Raw genomic sequence first — 18,503 nt, 5'->3', positions numbered from 1 at the left:
GAGAGGCTATTCCTCCTGGAACAAAAGGGTCAAAACCTTCCACGCCCCATGCGGGACTTACAGGTTGTACTTTTCCAGTTAGTCCATAAGGATCGGATACCCATATTCCGGGCCCGTACAAGCCTGTTACATGAAATGCACCAAAACCAAAACAAGCGACCCCGGAAAGAAATAAATGAATTCCAAAAATCTTAGGCAAATCCAAATAAGGTTTTCCTGTACGTTCATCAGAAAATATTTCTAGATCCCAATACACCTAATGCCAAATAGCTGCTAAAAAGCATAAGCCAGAAAACACAATATGCGCTCCGGCCACACCTTCGTAACTCCAAATGCCAGGGTCCGTTATAGTCCCCCCTATAATACTCCAACCGCCCCACGAATTGGTTATTACTAAACGAGTCATGAAAGGTATAACGAACATACCCTGTCTCCACATTGGATCAAGAACGGGGTCAGAGGGATTAAAAACTGCTAATTCATATAGAGCCATCGAACCGGCCCAACCAGCAACCAGAGCTGTATGCATGATATGAACAGAAATCAACCGACCGGGATCATTCAATACGACGGTATGAACACGATACCAAGGCAAACCCATAGAAATACCCCTTTATCAAAAATGACACTATGTAACTTTATTGCATTGGAAAAGACTATGACTATGCAATGGATCCCTTTTGTCCAATAGATTATCTAGGAACAAGGGTTAATGTTTGTTCTATTCTGTTTGTAATAATGGATCAATTCAGTTTGTAGGAACAAAGAGAAACAAATCTATTCTATACCCGATAAGTAGCAATACGCAATGGGGAGTTGATACCACCGTCGATGAGTAAATGCTTTCATACTTCTTTAGTATTGGAAGGCTATATTGATAAGAATTTTCCTTTATTTATTCCGTCTTCTTAAACGAAACCTTTCTAGTCTATGCAGAAAATCGAATAAAGATTGATATTATAAAGACAATAACCCTAAATTATTACGTTTCCACATTAAAGTGAAATAGAGTACTTAATTTTTTTCTTTCATTTAATGCCTATTGGTGTTCCAAAAGTTCCCTTTCGAAGTCCTGGAGAGGAAGATGCAGCTTGGGTTGACGTATAGTGCGGCTTGTCAGATATCTTGGGTCATATGGTATTTCCCCGTTCTCTCTCCCGATTGAGATATCCTCCCTTTCACCCAAGAAAGATTGATTGAATCATCCAAAATTTGGAGCGTGAAATGGAATTAGATCTATTTTTAGTTTTCGGAGGATTCAAATTAATATTATCAATTAATAAAATTTATGGTTGGATCGAGTGGACCAAAAAAATCAAGTATCCAGGCTCCGTTTATAAAAACCCAATCCCAATTGGAAATATATTGAAGATTACTGCTATATAGTTTATTTACTTTAACTCTTAATCGTTTCAATTTGAAATTGAAACTCGAAAAAGAGTGATCTCAAGCAATCAAATAAAGTAATGATTGAATATTGAAATTGATGCAAGAAAAGATATGAAATAAAAAAAACAAACAAGTGGTATTGGAAAGATTTGCCCTATATGTGCAAATCAAAATCGGACAGATCTTTACCCGGAGTAGAGCATAAACCTAAAAAAATGAAAGAGACCCATTCAAGAACAAGAAAATGACATCGTGGTTTGAATTGGATCTCGATGATATGATACATCAATGAAAAGTAAGTTCGATAATTTTAGTAAATTGTATTTTAATTATAGAAATCTTTTTCTATTATTCTCCCGGCAATTAGGTAATTTCGGGAAAGGAGCAAAAAGTAATCTTTCTTGAAAAATATAAAAGGAGCCCCTTAATTATTCATTATAAGTTGGCAAAACCTCGATGAAAAATCAAAAAGGATATAGAATCTACACATTGATTTTTTTCACAATTTTGTTTGAACCGTATGCATCAAAAGGTGCCTGTACGGTTCCTAAGGGATATAATTTTACCCTAATCAACCGACTTTATCGAGAAAGATTACTTTTTTTAGGTCAAGAAGTTAATAGCGAGATCTCGAATCAACTTATTGGTCTTATGGTATATCTCAGTATCGAGGATGATACCAAAGATTTGTATTTGTTTATAAATTCTCCTGGTGGGTGGGTAATACCCGGAGTAGCTATTTATGATACCATGCAATTTGTTCGACCAGATGTACATACAATATGTATGGGGTTAGCTGCTTCAATGGGATCCTTTATCTGGTCGGAGGAGAAATTACCAAACGTTTAGCATTCCCTCACGCTTGGCGCCAATGGGTTTTTTATTTGAGAAAAAAAGACTTTGCCTTCACTGTATGAAATATATTAAGTAATAATAGCATGGCACTTTGAATTCGATATGAGAAATTTTTTTTCTATTTTCTTTTCAAAACATTCGATTGGGTATCGAAAGAGTAGTATGAGATGAAAAGTATTCCTGATTTTTTTTATATCAGGAGTCTGTTGTAGCGTCACAAACTTTTTTTAGGAAAAAAACTCTATTTATGTTTGAAAGAGTACAAAAAAATTCTTCTTTTTTTTTCGGATCAAAAAAAAACTTTGGGATTGCTGAACTACAAACGAAATAAATATCAAGCAACGGAGCCATCATAGTATTTTTGAACTCCTACGAAAAGAAGGGTGGTAATTGGATAATTTACTGATCTGGATCTGATCGATTCGATATTTTCTCCTTTTTCAACAAAAAATAAAAAAAGTAAATTCCATTGTAGAGCCGTATGCAATGTGAAAAAGATGCACGTACGGTTGTTCAATTCTATATTTTTCGTGTTATTCCGTATTTTTGCTCTTGGCCTCATTGTGTTGTGTGAGATAGAAGAACTCTTTTTATGGTATATCATCAGGGTAATGATTCATCAACCCGCGAGCTCTTTTTATGAGGCTCAAACGGGAGAATTTCTCCTGGAAGCGGAAGAACTTTTGAAATTGCGCGAAACCCTCACAAGGGTTTATGGACAAAGAACGGGGAAACCCTTATGGATTATATCCGAAGATATGGAAAGGGATGCTTTTATATCAGCAACAGAAGCCCAAGCCCATGGAATTATTGATCTTGTCGCGGTCGAATAAAATGAATAAAAAAAGCGAAACATTTTAAATTTTATCTTGTTACTGGGTTTACCATTCTGGGTTTAATATTCTATTAACTAGAAATACTTTCGGTTAGGATTGATCTAAACCAGCCCATTATGTATACGATTCAGCATGCCAACTATTAAACAACTTATTAGAAACACAAGACAGCCAATCAGAAATGTAACGAAATCCCCCGCGCTTCGGGGATGCCCTCAGCGCCGAGGAACATGTACTAGGGTGTATGTGTGACTCGTTCCGATTATGAGCTGGAACAAAAGCAAAAGAAAGCATTTTTCCAGTATCAATGATCAGTACTGGTGAATAGAATAGTATAAAACTCCTGTCACTATCTAAAACGAATAAAATGAAAAAGATCTATTCATCTATTGGGTATGAAATTTATGGTTTCTGTCAGTCTAAATCGGATTTAAGATACGAAAATGAAAATTTCCCATTGGTAGCGAACGTTATCCATTTAGCGGGGAATCCTTTTTTAAGAGCAAAAAATGCCTGCTCCTATTTTTACAAGAACGGACTAACAGGGTCAGCTATCCAGCTAACTTTCAAAATTAAATACCGTTACTGTATAGGTGGATCTCATTGTGAAAGACCTATTACTGGATAATTCATGGGTAGAGCCAAAATGTTTGAACTGTACAAGTTATTAATAAGATTCTGGAAATGAAGTAGAAGGAAAGGGCTCCGGTGTATAGAAAGGACCTCACCGTTTAAAAAGGAACCATAGAAACGAAGGAACCCACTATTTCTTTAATCATCTATATTTAACTTGAATTTATATTTTTTTAGTTACTTTTGTTTGATACATTAATACAATTTTTCTTTTTTTGTCTTGTTTTAAGGTGAAATATCAAAAAAAAAAAGAAAAAATAGTGGTTGGGAAGGTTATAGTAGCAAAAGCCATTGGAATTTTTATTTTATACATTGGAAAAATCCGTTTTGTTATTGATAGACCAGGAGAAAAAAGAATAACTCAAAGAAAGAAAATTAATAAGTTATTCATCAAAGTTACATTTATTCAATGACTAGAGTTAAACGAGGATATATAGCTCGAAGACGCAGAAACAAAATTCGTCTTTTTGGATCAAGCTTTCGAGGGGCTCATTCAAGACTTACTCGAACTATTGCTCAACAGAAAATAAGAGCTTTGGTTTCGTCTCATCGGGATAGAGATAGGCAAAAGAGAGATTTTCGCCGTTTGTGGATCACTCGGATAAATGCAGCAATTCGCGAAAGGGGTATACTATAATTATAGTAAATTTATACATGATCTGTACAACAGGCAGTTGCTTCTTAATCGTAAAATACTTGCACAAATAGCTATATTCAATCCAAATTGTATTTCTATTATTTACAATGAGATCATAAAAAAAGAAAATTGCAAAAAATACCTCGAAATGATTTAAATGAAGTTCCCCGGAGTTTATTCTCCGGGAGTATTAAAGTAGGAATTAGTCTGATAAAGTACGATAAATAAATAAAAATCAACAAATCCATTCTAAAAAAATTCCCAATTTTTATATTATCTTACGACGTGACAATAAAATTTCGATTTTTTTAGAATAAAACCCCAATCTGTGCTTGAGTTCAGATTCAAATTTTGATTCAATTCCATTATCAATTAAATAAGGAATAAGTCTATTTTTTATTTATTTTTGGTTCTAAAACTCGCAGTTCTAGTAGTCGACTCGGTTCTTTCAAACTGTTTTTCATTATTAAGAAAAGGTAACAAAGATAAAATACGAGCTTGTTTTATAGCACTAGTAATTAATCGTTGTTGTTTCAAGGTCAATCTATTCACCCGCCTAGATAAAATTTTTCCTTGTTCACTAATAAATCGACTAATTAAACTCATGTTTCTATAATCAATTCGATCCCCCGATTGAATCGGGGGCAAACGCCTACGAAAAGATCGCTTGGATTTTATAAGGGGTCGCTTAGATTTATCCATAGTTTGTTTAGTTTATTACTTATACCAAAAATCCTATCCTATTTCTTAATTCGAATTTTTTTTTAGGTCCAGCCAAAATAGGATTTTCTTTGTTTATTTCTATTTTATATATTATATATAATAATTATGAAATATTGAATATGAAAATATATTTTCTAGTAAAAAAAGAGTAAATAATATATATATTTCTTATATAATGAAAATTAAAATTGTTTTGTCTCCTTACTTGAAAGGATAATAAACAGACGTTCAGTTTGATCTATTTCTTTATCTCTCCATGAATTGTATGTTTAGAACAATAGGGACAGAATTTTCGCAATTCCAACCGACTAGGCGTATTGTGGCGATTCTTTTGGGTAATATATCTGGAAACGCCCCTTGATCCCTTATTAACACTCTTTCGAACACAACCAGTACATTCCAAAATAACCTTTACTCGGACATCTTTACCCTTAGCCATGAACCCCCTTTTGATATTTAATTCAAGCAACTTTTCTATTTTTCGTGAAGAAGGGAAAAATAGAAAAGTTGCTAAAATAGAAGTTGCTAACTAGAAATACAATTCGCAATTCGAAAGATTTTGTGGAAATCAATAGAGTAATAATAGTTAAGTAAAGAACTACTCCGTAATCAAATTCAAAAGGGTTTCTAACTAGATATCTCTCTAATCATAGTATTTCATTTAAATATCGTGTAGAAAACTCTTAACTTAACCTGAACCTAAGTTTTGGGAAGGTTGAATCCACTTTTTTTCTTTACTAAACTAACCCTCTTTTTTTAGAATAAATAAAAAAGGGTAGGGATTATTCACAGGGAGTTGATTCTATCTCGAATCTTCGCTAAACCCTTTCCGTATTAATAACTAGAATCAAAAAAAGGGGAATGTCAACGCATCTGGAAAAAAACGATTGATTTCTATTAATATACCGGCTAAAGACCCAAACCATAAAGTACTTAGGACCGGTGCCACGGAAAGGTATGTTTTGAAATCTCGCATTGAAAATCCTCCTTTTTAATTTCTTTAATTGAAAAAATAAAGTAATACATATTGGATCTATGATCGGATGTATATATATATGATAGTTAAAGAATACTTGTCTTTGTACACAAAATGCCTAAGCTAAGTCAAATGAAAATTTCCAATAATAGAATTTAAAGAGATTTTTTTAAGAAAAAGAATAGCATGTCCCTTATCTACCGAACTGAGCATTCCTACAACATATTTTTTTTACTTTACGATAGGTTTTATTTAATATACAAATACTTTCTATTATACCTTAGTATGAGAAGAGGCCGAAAAGAAGAGGAAATAGCCGAGCAAAAAAAATTCTGTATTTTCTTTTTATGGAAAAAAGAATGTGGAAAACAAGGAAAGGATTCTTTACAATTACACTATAAAAACAAATTGAATTGAAAGGGATGTAGCGCAGCTTGGTAGCGCGTTTGTTTTGGGTACAAAATGTCACGGGTTCAAATCCTGTCATCCCTACCTAATTACTTTTACTCTGAGAAGTAAGGAGGAATTAATTGAAATTTTGATTAAAATCGAAGATACATAATCTCTCTTTTTTTTATGATACTCTATATGGTAGATAATCTATGCATACAGGATGTAGATATAGTTTGGAGTTATAAAAAAAAAACCATTCTTTCCAATCTTTCTTATCTATTGTGATAAGAAAGCGCTCTTAGTTCAGTTCGGTAGAACGTGGGTCTCCAAAACCCGATGTCGTAGGTTCAAATGCTACAGAGCGTGATTCCATTGTTGTTAAGTCAAGTTGAATTATAGAAATAGAAAAGAATTAGACTAAACTAAATGAACAGTAATCTAATCGAAAATTGACCTCCTGTTGATTTGAGAAAGGAGGAGGTCAATCAAAAAAAGATTTGTTAATTAATCAAAGATCCAACTGATCACCGCGTCTGTATTGTAAATATGCCGTCACAAATAATCCAGCCAAAGTAATAGGAATTAGACCTAAGATGATTCCAAATAGAAAAACTTCAATCATTTCAATTCGTTTGAAAAAAAAAAAGAAAGGTAATATCTATCCCTAAATATGAATCTGAATTCCCCACGAATCTCAATAACCAAAAACTATCAATTGTCGCAGTAAAGAACTGTAAAATAGACAGAATCCTACAGTACAGAAAGATTTCTTGAGTTGTTTATTCAAGTAATTTTAAATAAGTCGTATCTTGCTTAGACCTATAAATAAAGCAGAGGTTATAGTTAATGCCGCTAGTAAAAAACCGAAATAACTAGTTAGAGTAGACATGAAGGGGCTAAAAAAAAAAGATGTTCTTTTTATACATATATGTTTCTAAAGTACTTACCTAAGTTTCCGTTTGGAAAGCGAATAAGAAAAAAAGCAATTCAAAGGATCAAAGAATAAGTTCAATTGAAATTTTTTGATTCATCAACTATTACATTTCTTTTTTACATTATAAATGCCACTAACAAAAAAAAAGTAAGGGCCGTAGAAAAAGAAAGAAATGACTCATTATCTGTGACATTTACACATCTCGTCATTTTGAATCAACGGATTTTTTTGGAAACACTTGAGTAAACTAATCGAATATTAAACAAATAATAACTATGCCATGAAATTTTCTTCAAAAAAGTTATTTATTTGAATCGCTATAGAATATAAAAAAATGAAAAATAAATCGATTTATTTTGTCCAACTCGATTCTAAGACTAAGACTTGCTACTATCTTTGCCTTTATAGGTTCCACGTTTAATATTATTTAGTTATAAATAGAAACCCGCATTCTTGCAGTTAGGTCAAAAAAAAACCTTTGGATTTAATGCAACAATGGATGTATTACAAAAATGCATTAAGTGAAATCAATTAATGAATCTTTTTTTTTCGACAATTAAACAATCCCTAAAAATAGTAAAGTACGGAATTCCCCAAACCTCTTCTATTTCTATATCTATAACCGCTTCTTCTTCTGGAATTTTTCACGAATTATTAGATCGAAACCAACTTGTCAGATTTCCACTTCCTCGACCTTCAGTTTCGAGTCTGAAGCCAATACAATGATAGAGAGAAACTGTATACTAGTTCTATTTGAAAAAATTTTCTATAGAAAAAAACAAAATGGTGCCTAGTTCCACGTAGACAAAAAAAAAATAAAGTCACGTGTACTTCAGTTCAATATTAATTAAAATTGCCTTGCTGTGTCCGAAGAAGGATAGCTATACTGATTCGGTATACTCTAAAGACACCTTTGGTACTCTATTGGTAATCCTACAGGTTTTTTACGTTTTTACGTAGAGTAAAAAGTAAATTTCCATTTACTGATTTCATCTTTTATGGATTTGCCTTTGACTGTACAAGAATATGTGGAGCTCAGTATGTCTGGAAGCACAGGAGAACGTTCTTTTGCTGATATTATTACAAGTATTCGATACTGGGTTATTCATAGTATTACTATACCCTCCCTATTCATTGCGGGTTGGTTATTCGTCAGCACGGGTTTAGCTTACGATGTGTTTGGAAGCCCTCGACCAAACGAATATTTCACAGAGAGCCGACAAGGAATTCCATTAATAACCGGCCGTTTTGACTCTTTGGAGCAACTTGATGAATTTAGTAGATCCTTTTAGGAGGCCCAATGACCATAGATCGAACCTATCCAATTTTTACAGTGCGATGGCTGGCTGTTCACGGACTGGCTGTACCTACCGTTTCTTTTTTGGGGTCAATATCCGCAATGCAGTTCATCCAACGATAAACAAAACCGAATCCGAATTATAGAGCTACGACACAATCAAACCCGAACGAACAAAATGTTGAATTGAATCGTACCAGTCTTTATTGGGGTCTATTACTCATTTTTGTACTTGCTGTTTTATTTTCTAATTATTTTTTCAATTAAATAAAGAGAAGGAAAGAAATATATAGAATATAGAATTCGAATAGAGTAGGAATTCTCTTATCCCATTCGGAAGGACCTCATTTCATAATTATCCATGACTGTTTATGTCTCTAGCACGACCACTTGATGAAATGTGGAGGGAAGTGGGGTAAATGGCCGATACTACTGGACGAATTCCTCTTTGGATAATAGGTACTGTAGCTGGTATTCTTGTGATCGGTTTACTAGGTATTTTCTTTTATGGTTCATATTCTGGATTAGGCTCATCGCTGTAGTAAGTAGTAATTTGATTAATCGAGGTATAGACATGAAAGTATAAGAACTCAACGGGACCTTCCTTCCCCCTCGAATTAGACAAACAAAGAAGGGGGAGGTCCCATTTAATTCTTTTTTTAATTATCATAATTTTTTATTCGAATTTTTTCCTATAAATGAAAAACGGACCCGTTTTTCGATGTTTTTGAAAAGTGTATTTGGTTATTCAGAACATATAATCCTCAATCATACTTACTGGTCCTTCCTAAATTGTTAAGTTAAAAGAAAGAGAAAGAAGCAATCAATTAATTTATTGAATGACCAAATAGAAGCTCTATTTTTCTAGATTAAATAGAATCCAAGAAGTTCCATTTGTTCAAGAAATTGACCTCTCTCTTTTTTCAGTTTGTCCGCTCCTTATACATGTAATACTAAGAAAAAAAGAATCAGTCTAAAACGAAAAAGGGTGAAATCTAGAAAAAAGAAAAATTCCGACTAAGTCTTTGACGAAGGGAATCAAGACTCGTTACTATTTCGACACACGACAAGTATGTGTAAAAGTCCTTGTCGTGTGTCTAAGACCAGGAAGGCGGATAAATCCCCCTAGAATCAAATCATTTGGTCCCCTCATTATTCTTTTTGTTATATTCCCCTTTTAGTCTAGTATCGAGTCAAATTTCGATTGGAAAAAAGTAAAAAAGTTTTCTTCACAATCCAATATATTATTATAACTCAAAATCTTGCTCGTAGATGTAGAAGAAAAGTAGAAACAAACAAAAAAGAACCTTCTCGTAATTTTTTTTTTATTTATTGATCATCTAAAACTGTCAAAGAATTGAATTGTCAACAAGAATTTTGTTATTGTTACAAGCTTGATCTTGATAAATTCACGAATCTAGAAATTCATTTCGGACAATTGAACCTTCTCGAACTGTTTCTTTTTAAGAACCAAAAAGATTTGTGCTAGAATAACGGATGCAAAGAAGAACAAAAGCCCTTGTACGCGCAGTGGGTCTTGAAGGACTATTTCTGCATCTCCTTGACCAAATCCACCCACATTAGGATTACTTGTTAATGGTTGATCAAGTTTGATAGATTCACCCTCTGAAACAAGAAGCTCCGGTCCTGGCGGGATAATATCAACGACTTCACGTCCGTCCGAGGCATCCGCTATGTTTATTTCGTATCCGCCCTTTTCTTTTGGTACAATTTTCTTTACTATACCTGCTGTCGTGGCATTATAAACTGTATTATTACTCTTGCTTCCGTCAGGATAAATCTGACCCCTTCCCCTGTTACCACCTACATATATCGGATATTTTAAGAAGTGAACGTCTTTCTTAGTGGCAGGGTCTGGGGAAAGAATAGGAAAGGTAATTTCACTATATTTTTGCCCCGGAATAGGACCTATCACAAGAATATTTTTTTTATTGGGGCGATAGCTCTGAAAAGAAAGATTCCCTATCTTTTCTTTCATCTCTGGAGAAATACGGTTGGGGGGGGGCTAATTCAAACCCCTCAGGTAAAATAAGAACAGCCCCCACATTCAAACCCCCCTTTTTGCCATTAGCAAGAACTTGTTTTAATTGCATATCATAAGGAATTCGAACAACTCCTTCAAATACAGTATCCGGAAGGACCGCTTGTGGAACCTCAATATCCACGGGCTTGTTGGCTAAATGGCAATTGGCACATACAATACGTCCAGTCGCTTCTCGTGGATTTTCATAACCTTGCTGTGCGAAAATGGGATATGCATTCGAAATGGATGACCGAGTTATTATATATATCACGAGCGAGATGGAAATGGATCGAGTAATCTGTTCTTTTATCCAAGAAAAGGTATTTATAGTTTGCATGGTCCAACCGTTGATTCCGAAAATTTCTACAATAAATTTGGTAGGTTGCTAATAGAGTTCCCTATCCATCAGTCTGCTATTTACTTTAACTGAAAACTTAATTTAATAAAATAATATTACAGGAATATAGGAGGAACTCCCCACCTTAGACGGGTAGAAATATAAAGAGGGGGTACAATTGGTAATGCTTTGATTATTGATTATGTACAAAGCAACATTCGAATTAAAAACTCGAATTCGATTTCTCTTCATATACCCCTTTTTTTTTTTTTCAGTCATTCATTGAATGATAAATCACTACAAGTGATGGGGATACACGATTTAAAGAACGGAAAATCCAATATTTTAAAAATGTATCTAGAATGACTGGAAAAGTGGAAACAAGACTCGATATAATTTGATCGTTATGGGCAAATCCAAAATCTTTGTAGATAGAGCTAATCAGTAGTTCCCAACCTTGGGGCGAATGAAATCCGATACATAAATCGGTTACTAAAAGAATGGAAAAAGCTTTTATTGTGTCGCTTAAGTTATATAGGAATTCCTGAACCCAAGAATTAAGAAGAATAAGTTCTTTATTTCCCAGAATGGAATAACCACCTAGAATAAGGAAACAGATAAAATTTGTGGAGAAGTGCAAAATCATATGGATACAATCTTCATTGTACGTCTTGATCAATTGAATCGTTTCGTTGTGGATTCCTATACGAAGCTTTTGTAGATGTGTTTCCGGACATTCCTTTATCATTTCGTCCAACAAGCGGAGCTCCTCAAATTCGATCCATTTTTCGCGAAGATTTTTTTCTTGAATATCATTCAAAAAAGTTTCAGATTGCTTAGTATTCCACCAAGTAGTAACCCAAGATTCCAGACTTTTTTGAAATGATAGATAGATCCACCAGGGTAAAAATACTATAGATACAAGATATAGAAAAGGAATAAATGCTTTCTTTTTTTCCATTTTTTTTCATCTATAAATTGTTAATGAACCCACCGGGTATTCATCGAAAGGAAGGAATTGCTTTCGACGAATACCCGGCAGAGCCATTTCGTTTTTTCAATTAATGAATATTTTTTATTTTGATTTCAAGATGAAAGAACTCACTTTCTACCAAAATAGAAAATATTTCCAAAAATTGAACAAATTAACCATAGCACAAAAATAGAATTTAAGACTTGAATGTGATAATAAAAATGGATGGCAAAACACGACAGAATTTGGATAATTTAATTCTCGTTATAATTAGAAATTATAAGAAATCAAATTATTTTATCATTAAAGCGAACAAAAGATTACTAAAAAAGCGATAAAATTTACATAATGTATGTAATATATCAATTACAAATACTGGAAATTCTATGGAATTGAATTGGTTTGTATTTGTAGACATAAACAGTTTCCCCCTTTTGGTTGTTCTGTATACGTCTGCTTTGACCCGAGTGGGCGTTCTGATGAGATTTCTGTTAAGGTATGCCATAGAAAAACGTATTCTAGATTTTGTATTTTACGCCAAGTTAAGAAAACGTTCGGTATTTCCGTTCATTTTTCAAAATCCTTCAATTGGTACACGCAAGAAATAGGCCAATTCAGCCGCCTTTTGTTCCATTTCTCGTGGAGTCAAATTCTCATCAGTACGAGTTAAAGGAATGGCTCCTTGTCCTCTGATTTCCAGATAAAGAACACGGCGAGTATAAATACCCTCTTTAAGTTCTATTCTAATAGACTGAATATCTTTTATAAGATATCGGAAAAAGATGCGACGATTTTTTCCAGGGAATCCCCAGCGAAAAATACAGACTATTCCCTTTTTTCTATCGAATCGATCATAACCACTACCCACATTCCACGAAATTGCACACCACAAATATGAGCTAATAAAGAGGCCGGCAATCCCATAGAAAGACATCACGATCCCTTGTGGAAAAAAAAGAATTTGCTGGGGAGGAAATAAAGATATCAAATTCTTACCAAGATAGCTGAAATTCCAACCAACAAGAATCCTAATGAACCGAAAAAAAGGATAAAGGCCCAGCAGAAATTACTTATTTTTCGAGATCCCGTTATAAGTTCTACCCATATACGTTCTGATCGCCAATTCATACTAGATCCGGTTGCATTTAATTTGAATTGAAAGAATACCCCAAATGAATTGTACTTTCCTTACTCTGTCTTGTTTCCGATGTAACTCTCATCAACTAGTCCTATTTTGATGTTAGAGGTGTTTCACTTTTATTTCTTTCTATTTTTTCTTTTAGTTCGATCAAAATAATAACATCTACCCCTAATATTGTATTGTCATTTTTCCGTTTACATCACATACATAAGAGCTCGTTCATTTATGTTCGTAAGAAATCATGTGTTATACCATTCCGCTTACACTAAAATGTAGTTTATTGAATGCCAGTGCATGTATAATTTCCGGGAGCCCGCTTAGCTCAGAGGTTAGAGCATCGCATTTGTAATGCGATGGTCATCGGTTCGAGTCCGATAGCCGGCTTTTTCGATTTTTATTTGGATTTGTGCTTTTTATATATTTTTTTCTTTGAAATCGAAGAACAAAGAAAAAAATAACGATCGATTATGTTGTAGAAACTTCCACCTAGGAATAAAAAGAAAAGGGTTCAAGCTCGACAGACCAAATCGGGAAAACTCTTTCTTTTCCTTTTTCTTTTTACTTACATATTTTAATACAAAATATAGAATATTCTCTATATTTTGTATATGATGTATATACAACCCATTTCATTATTCATTGGAATTCAACACTTTAGTGGATTTCATTTATCATTTAGTTCAGTTTTAATTTCGGTTTTTTTGTAAAATCGAATATATATATATATATATATAAATAGAAATAAAGAAAATAAATAAAGAAAGGAGTCTTTATGTCGCGTTACCGAGGGCCTCGTTTCAAAAAAATACGCCGTCTAGGGGCTTTACCCGGACTAACTAATAAAAGGCCTAGAGCCGGAAGTGATCTTAGAAACCAATCACGTTCCGGGAAAAGATCGCAATATCGTATTCGTCTAGAAGAAAAACAAAAATTATGTTTTCATTATGGTATTACAGAACGACAATTACTTAAATACGTTCGGATCGCCAGAAAAGCCAAAGGGTCAACAGGTCAGGTTTTACTACAATTACTTGAAATGCGTTTGGATAACATTCTTTTTCGATTGGGCATGGCTCCGACTATTCCTGGAGCCCGCCAATTAGTTAACCATAGACATATTTTAGTTAACGGCCATATAGTAGATATACCAAGTTATCGTTGCAAACCCAAGGATACTATTATGGCGAGGGATGAACAAAAATCCAGAGCTCTAATTCAAAATTCTCTTGATTTATCCCCCCGTGAGGAATTACCTAAACATTTGACCCTTAACCCATTTCCATATAAAGGATTAGTCAATCAAATAATAGATAGTAAGTGGGTCGGTTTGCAAATCAATGAATTGCTGGTGGTAGAATATTATTCTCGTCAGACGTAACCCTAACTAAAATACAAAAGAAAGGGGTTCGGACAATTTGGCCCCTTTCATTTGGAAAAGGAAAATTACTTAAGGTTAAAAGTCGGGGGTTTGCCCCAGATTTTCTCCCGCTCATATATTCTATCCCATCCCGGTTTTTTCCTATTCATGTATCCTAGATACACATAAAAATTTTCACTCCTTGTCTATTCTTTTATTTCCAGTATTTTAGGTATCGCAGCAATTCGAAATAGAAGAAATATATATCTAAATACAAGAAGGATCTAACTCTTATGTTCTAAATAAAGTATTTCTTGTTATTTGATTTGTTAAAGTTAGAAATGTTGGCAAATTCAATCAGGTGAAAGTAAAAGACGGAAAGAGAGGGATTCGAACCCTCGGTAAACAAAAGCCTACATAGCAGTTCCAATGCTACGCCTTGAACCGCTCGACCATCTCTCCTACACAACGATTATGACTCATAAACCGAAGAAATAGCGAGCCATTACTATGTTGATATTTCTATTACTAACGATATTTTTTGTATAAAATAGGTACGACTAGGATTAACACACCAATACTATACTATTTGACTATAAACAAACTAATAATAGAACGTAACGAGTAGTAATGTAATAGAAGATTTTTTCGAAAAAATCTTTCTTCGTAGGAGTTAATTAAAATAAAAAACAAGGTTTTCCTTGTTATATATTTATTGATTCATATTTGCGAATATGATGTTCCTATCTTTTATTCTATATCCGATATTTCCATATATAATATACCAGCTTCGATTAATTCATTGAAACGAATCGAATCAACGGATTGATGGGTTTATGGTTTTTAGATTATAGACGATTAATGGACCCTCTTTGATCATGGTTCGATTTTTATTTCGACTAGAATTCTATAAAATTCTCAAAAAAAATTAGAAAATTTCCGTCTAGTTTTAAAGTGCTCACCAACAAATTTCTTGAATTTCCCAGCTATTCTATTTCCATCATAGAATGATTATTCGATTCTCTTTCTTTTCGTCTTTCGATCAAAACTTTTTTTGATCTGATCGAAAAATTCTTTGATTCTTCCGCTTCGATGAAATCGGAATAGCTACTATACTACTCGATTTGATTTGTATGAATTCAAATGGGATTCAACTCTTTTTTATTGATTGTTGAAAAAGGAGTTTGGGGCATTTGGAACAATTCGAATAAATAAAATAGAAGTATATGTAGTAGTCAAAATTTTGTATCTTTATTGAAATTTTTTTGTTTGGAAAGGAATCCGTTTTTATGTTATTTTGTACTGTACAAATTCTTTATTTGTGTAATCGTTTTCCCACTAAGGGGTAATGAGAATAATTTTAGAATGGATTGATACCTATGCCTAGATCGCGGATAAATGGAAATTTTATTGATAAGACCTTTTCAATTGTGGCCAATATCTTATTACGACTAATTCCGACAACTTCAGGAGAAAAGGAGGCATTTACTTATTACAGAGATGGTGTGATTTGATTTTCTTTATTATTTAGTTTCTTTTTACTGCTCTTAGTCTTATGAGAAAAGCACACACTTCGGGATAGTAAAGAACAAATATTCTTATTCCATATTATAGAAACAAACCTACGCTTGTTGAAGGTGAAGTTTACAAATAGAACGATTCCTTCCGTCGTGTATCCCCGATTGATGCAACCTCAAATAATATAGCTTCATTTATAGATTTTTGTATTGAACGAAAGGTTACACCTTTGTGTTTTGTATTACAGGTCAATCCTACTTCCTAGTAATATAGTACCAATAGGCGGCATAGGGAAAGAAGCACTACACCTAGCAATCGAAAACACAAAAGCTTTGTTAAAAATTACTTACCTATTCCCTTTCTTATCTGGGTTAGGACTAACAAGAATGGTTGGGCCAACAAACATCCATCTCGTTCGTACTTTGGATACCCGTATAACCATCGAAGACTGTTGAAGTGACTATTTCCTGGAAATTAGGAGGCGTTGAGGACAAAGGAATTGTTGAAGTTATCCTTTCTATTTAGTATCAAGACACTTGATTCTAGTAAAAGCTCTTGTGCAAGAAGGTTGGCTAGATATTTTTTGTAAAAACACTAGCCCCGCTCAGTTCATAATGAGAATGTTTTAATCCCTTTTGCCATGTATTTTGTATTCTCATTATGTATATTATATTTAAGGGAGGAGCCGTATGAGGTGAAAATTTCACGTACGGTTCTGGAACGGCGATTCTTTGAATTGAATAACGACCGTAACGGATGTCAGCTCAATCCGAAGGAAATTATGCGGAAGCTTTACAGAATTATTATGAAGCTATGCGACTAGAAATCGATCCTTACGATCGAAGTTATATACTCTATAATATAGTCCTTATTCACACAAGTAATGGAGAACATACGAAAGCTTTAGAATATTATTTTAGGGCACTAGAACGAAACCCATTCTTACCACAAGCTTTTAATAATATGGCAGTGATCTGTCATTACGTGCGGCTATCTCCACTATAGAAAGAAAAAAGAAGACCAAATTTTCTAGTAAATACTAAAAAAAGGATCGCTACAAATGCATCGTCCAAAACGACGATTTCTTTGAGCTGTAGCAAAGAAAAAAACTTCATACTAATAGAAGTAAAAATATGCCTAGATACTTTTTTCTATATCTATGGATAAAAAAAAAAGATATAATTGATAGAGAGGAAGCACCGTAAAGATCAATTAATGAGGTTTTGGTCCAATACATTAAGAAAAGAACTGCTTACTTATGCCTATATAGAAATATAAGATAGAAAAAGTTAGGAATTAACTTATGTAATAGAGTCGATCCACTAAGACTGAGGTTTTGAGCGGCGGTGTAGGATCAAATCCCAAAGATAGTAAGTCTTTTCTTTCTTACTTATATTTAGGAAGGAAAGCTTTTTTCAAAGATTCTATATAAATTTCGATATAAAATCGAGATAGTTACCTTGCGGAAAATACGAAGGATAGGAGTAAATATCTGTGTTTTCTTCTTCTGCAGGTGGGAGAAAAGATAAAACTGAAATTGATTCTTAATTAAATTCTTAATTAAATCAAAATGAAAGTTTGAAACTCATGTGATTAACCTCCTTTGGTTCCTCCGAACAGTGGAATATAGATCTATAAGAAATCGCATTTGGTTTAATGGGACACCAAAAGAATTGAGTGCGGAGCCGTATGAGGTGGGAATCTCTCACGTACGGTTCTAAGGGAAGGAATTGACCCTCCTATTCCGACCGGGGAGAACAAACCATTCGACAGGGAGATTCTGAAATTGCAGAGGCTTGGTTCGATCAAGCCGCCGAGTATTGGAAACAGGCTATAACGCTTACTCCTGGGAATTATATTGAAGCGCATAATTGGTTGAAGATCACGGGGCGTTTCGAATAAAAGAAGAAAAATTCTTATTATTTCTAATTTTTTTTTATTTGTTAGAATTCTTTTTGGTCTTTTTGTAAAATAAAACGGAATCATTTTTCGAGGAAGAACCAATCAAAGAATTTTATTATATGCCTTTTCCGATCATTCTAGTTTGGCTGGTATTTCGTAAAGATAAAGAATACACAGATAGAGTACAGAATAGATTTCTTTCTTTTCGTCTATTAGCTATTAATACAAATAAATTACTATTGAAAATATAAAAAATAGTAATAAATAAAATAATATTTCTATATCTAGATATAGAAATATTATTCACTACTCGCAAATCGTAATTATTCTAAAAAAAATAAAATACTAAAATATTCGAAAAACGTCGAATGACTAAATACGGTTTCTTAGTAATAACTAACAACTGTTTGTGTGATTTTTTCTATTTTCAATAGAGTATTTTTGAATAGAATCTAAAAAATTCCTATATTCTATGTAAAACATTAAGTAGCTACATCTAATACCTTCGAATTGAGATACGAATAATCTAAGTTGCACAAAAAAGTCATTTTTACCTTA

At 33.4% G+C, this 18,503-nt stretch overlaps 4 non-coding genes across 4 annotated transcripts; 3 read left to right on the top strand and 1 right to left on the bottom strand.

The window, feature by feature from the left end:
- The first annotated feature begins 6,467 nt into the window (after positions 1 to 6,467).
- On the top strand, positions 6,468 to 6,541 carry TRNAP-UGG (transfer RNA proline (anticodon UGG)). Its single transcript has one exon. It is a non-coding gene; the product is annotated as a tRNA-Pro (tRNA).
- A 193-nt stretch (positions 6,542 to 6,734) lies between these two features.
- TRNAW-CCA (transfer RNA tryptophan (anticodon CCA)) lies at positions 6,735 to 6,808 on the top strand. The gene has a single exon. It is a non-coding gene; the product is annotated as a tRNA-Trp (tRNA).
- A 6,671-nt stretch (positions 6,809 to 13,479) lies between these two features.
- TRNAT-UGU (transfer RNA threonine (anticodon UGU)) lies at positions 13,480 to 13,552 on the top strand. The gene has a single exon. It is a non-coding gene; the product is annotated as a tRNA-Thr (tRNA).
- Positions 13,553 to 14,900: 1,348 nt separating this feature from the next.
- TRNAS-GGA (transfer RNA serine (anticodon GGA)) lies at positions 14,901 to 14,987 on the bottom strand. Its single transcript has one exon. It is a non-coding gene; the product is annotated as a tRNA-Ser (tRNA).
- Positions 14,988 to 18,503: the final 3,516 nt, after the last annotated feature.

The sequence above is a fragment of the Chenopodium album genome, chromosome 9, assembly GCF_948465745.1.
Source record: "Chenopodium album chromosome 9, dcCheAlbu1.1, whole genome shotgun sequence".
Lineage (NCBI taxonomy): Eukaryota > Viridiplantae > Streptophyta > Magnoliopsida > Caryophyllales > Amaranthaceae > Chenopodium > Chenopodium album.
This window is presented reverse-complemented; position numbering and strand designations above follow the sequence as displayed.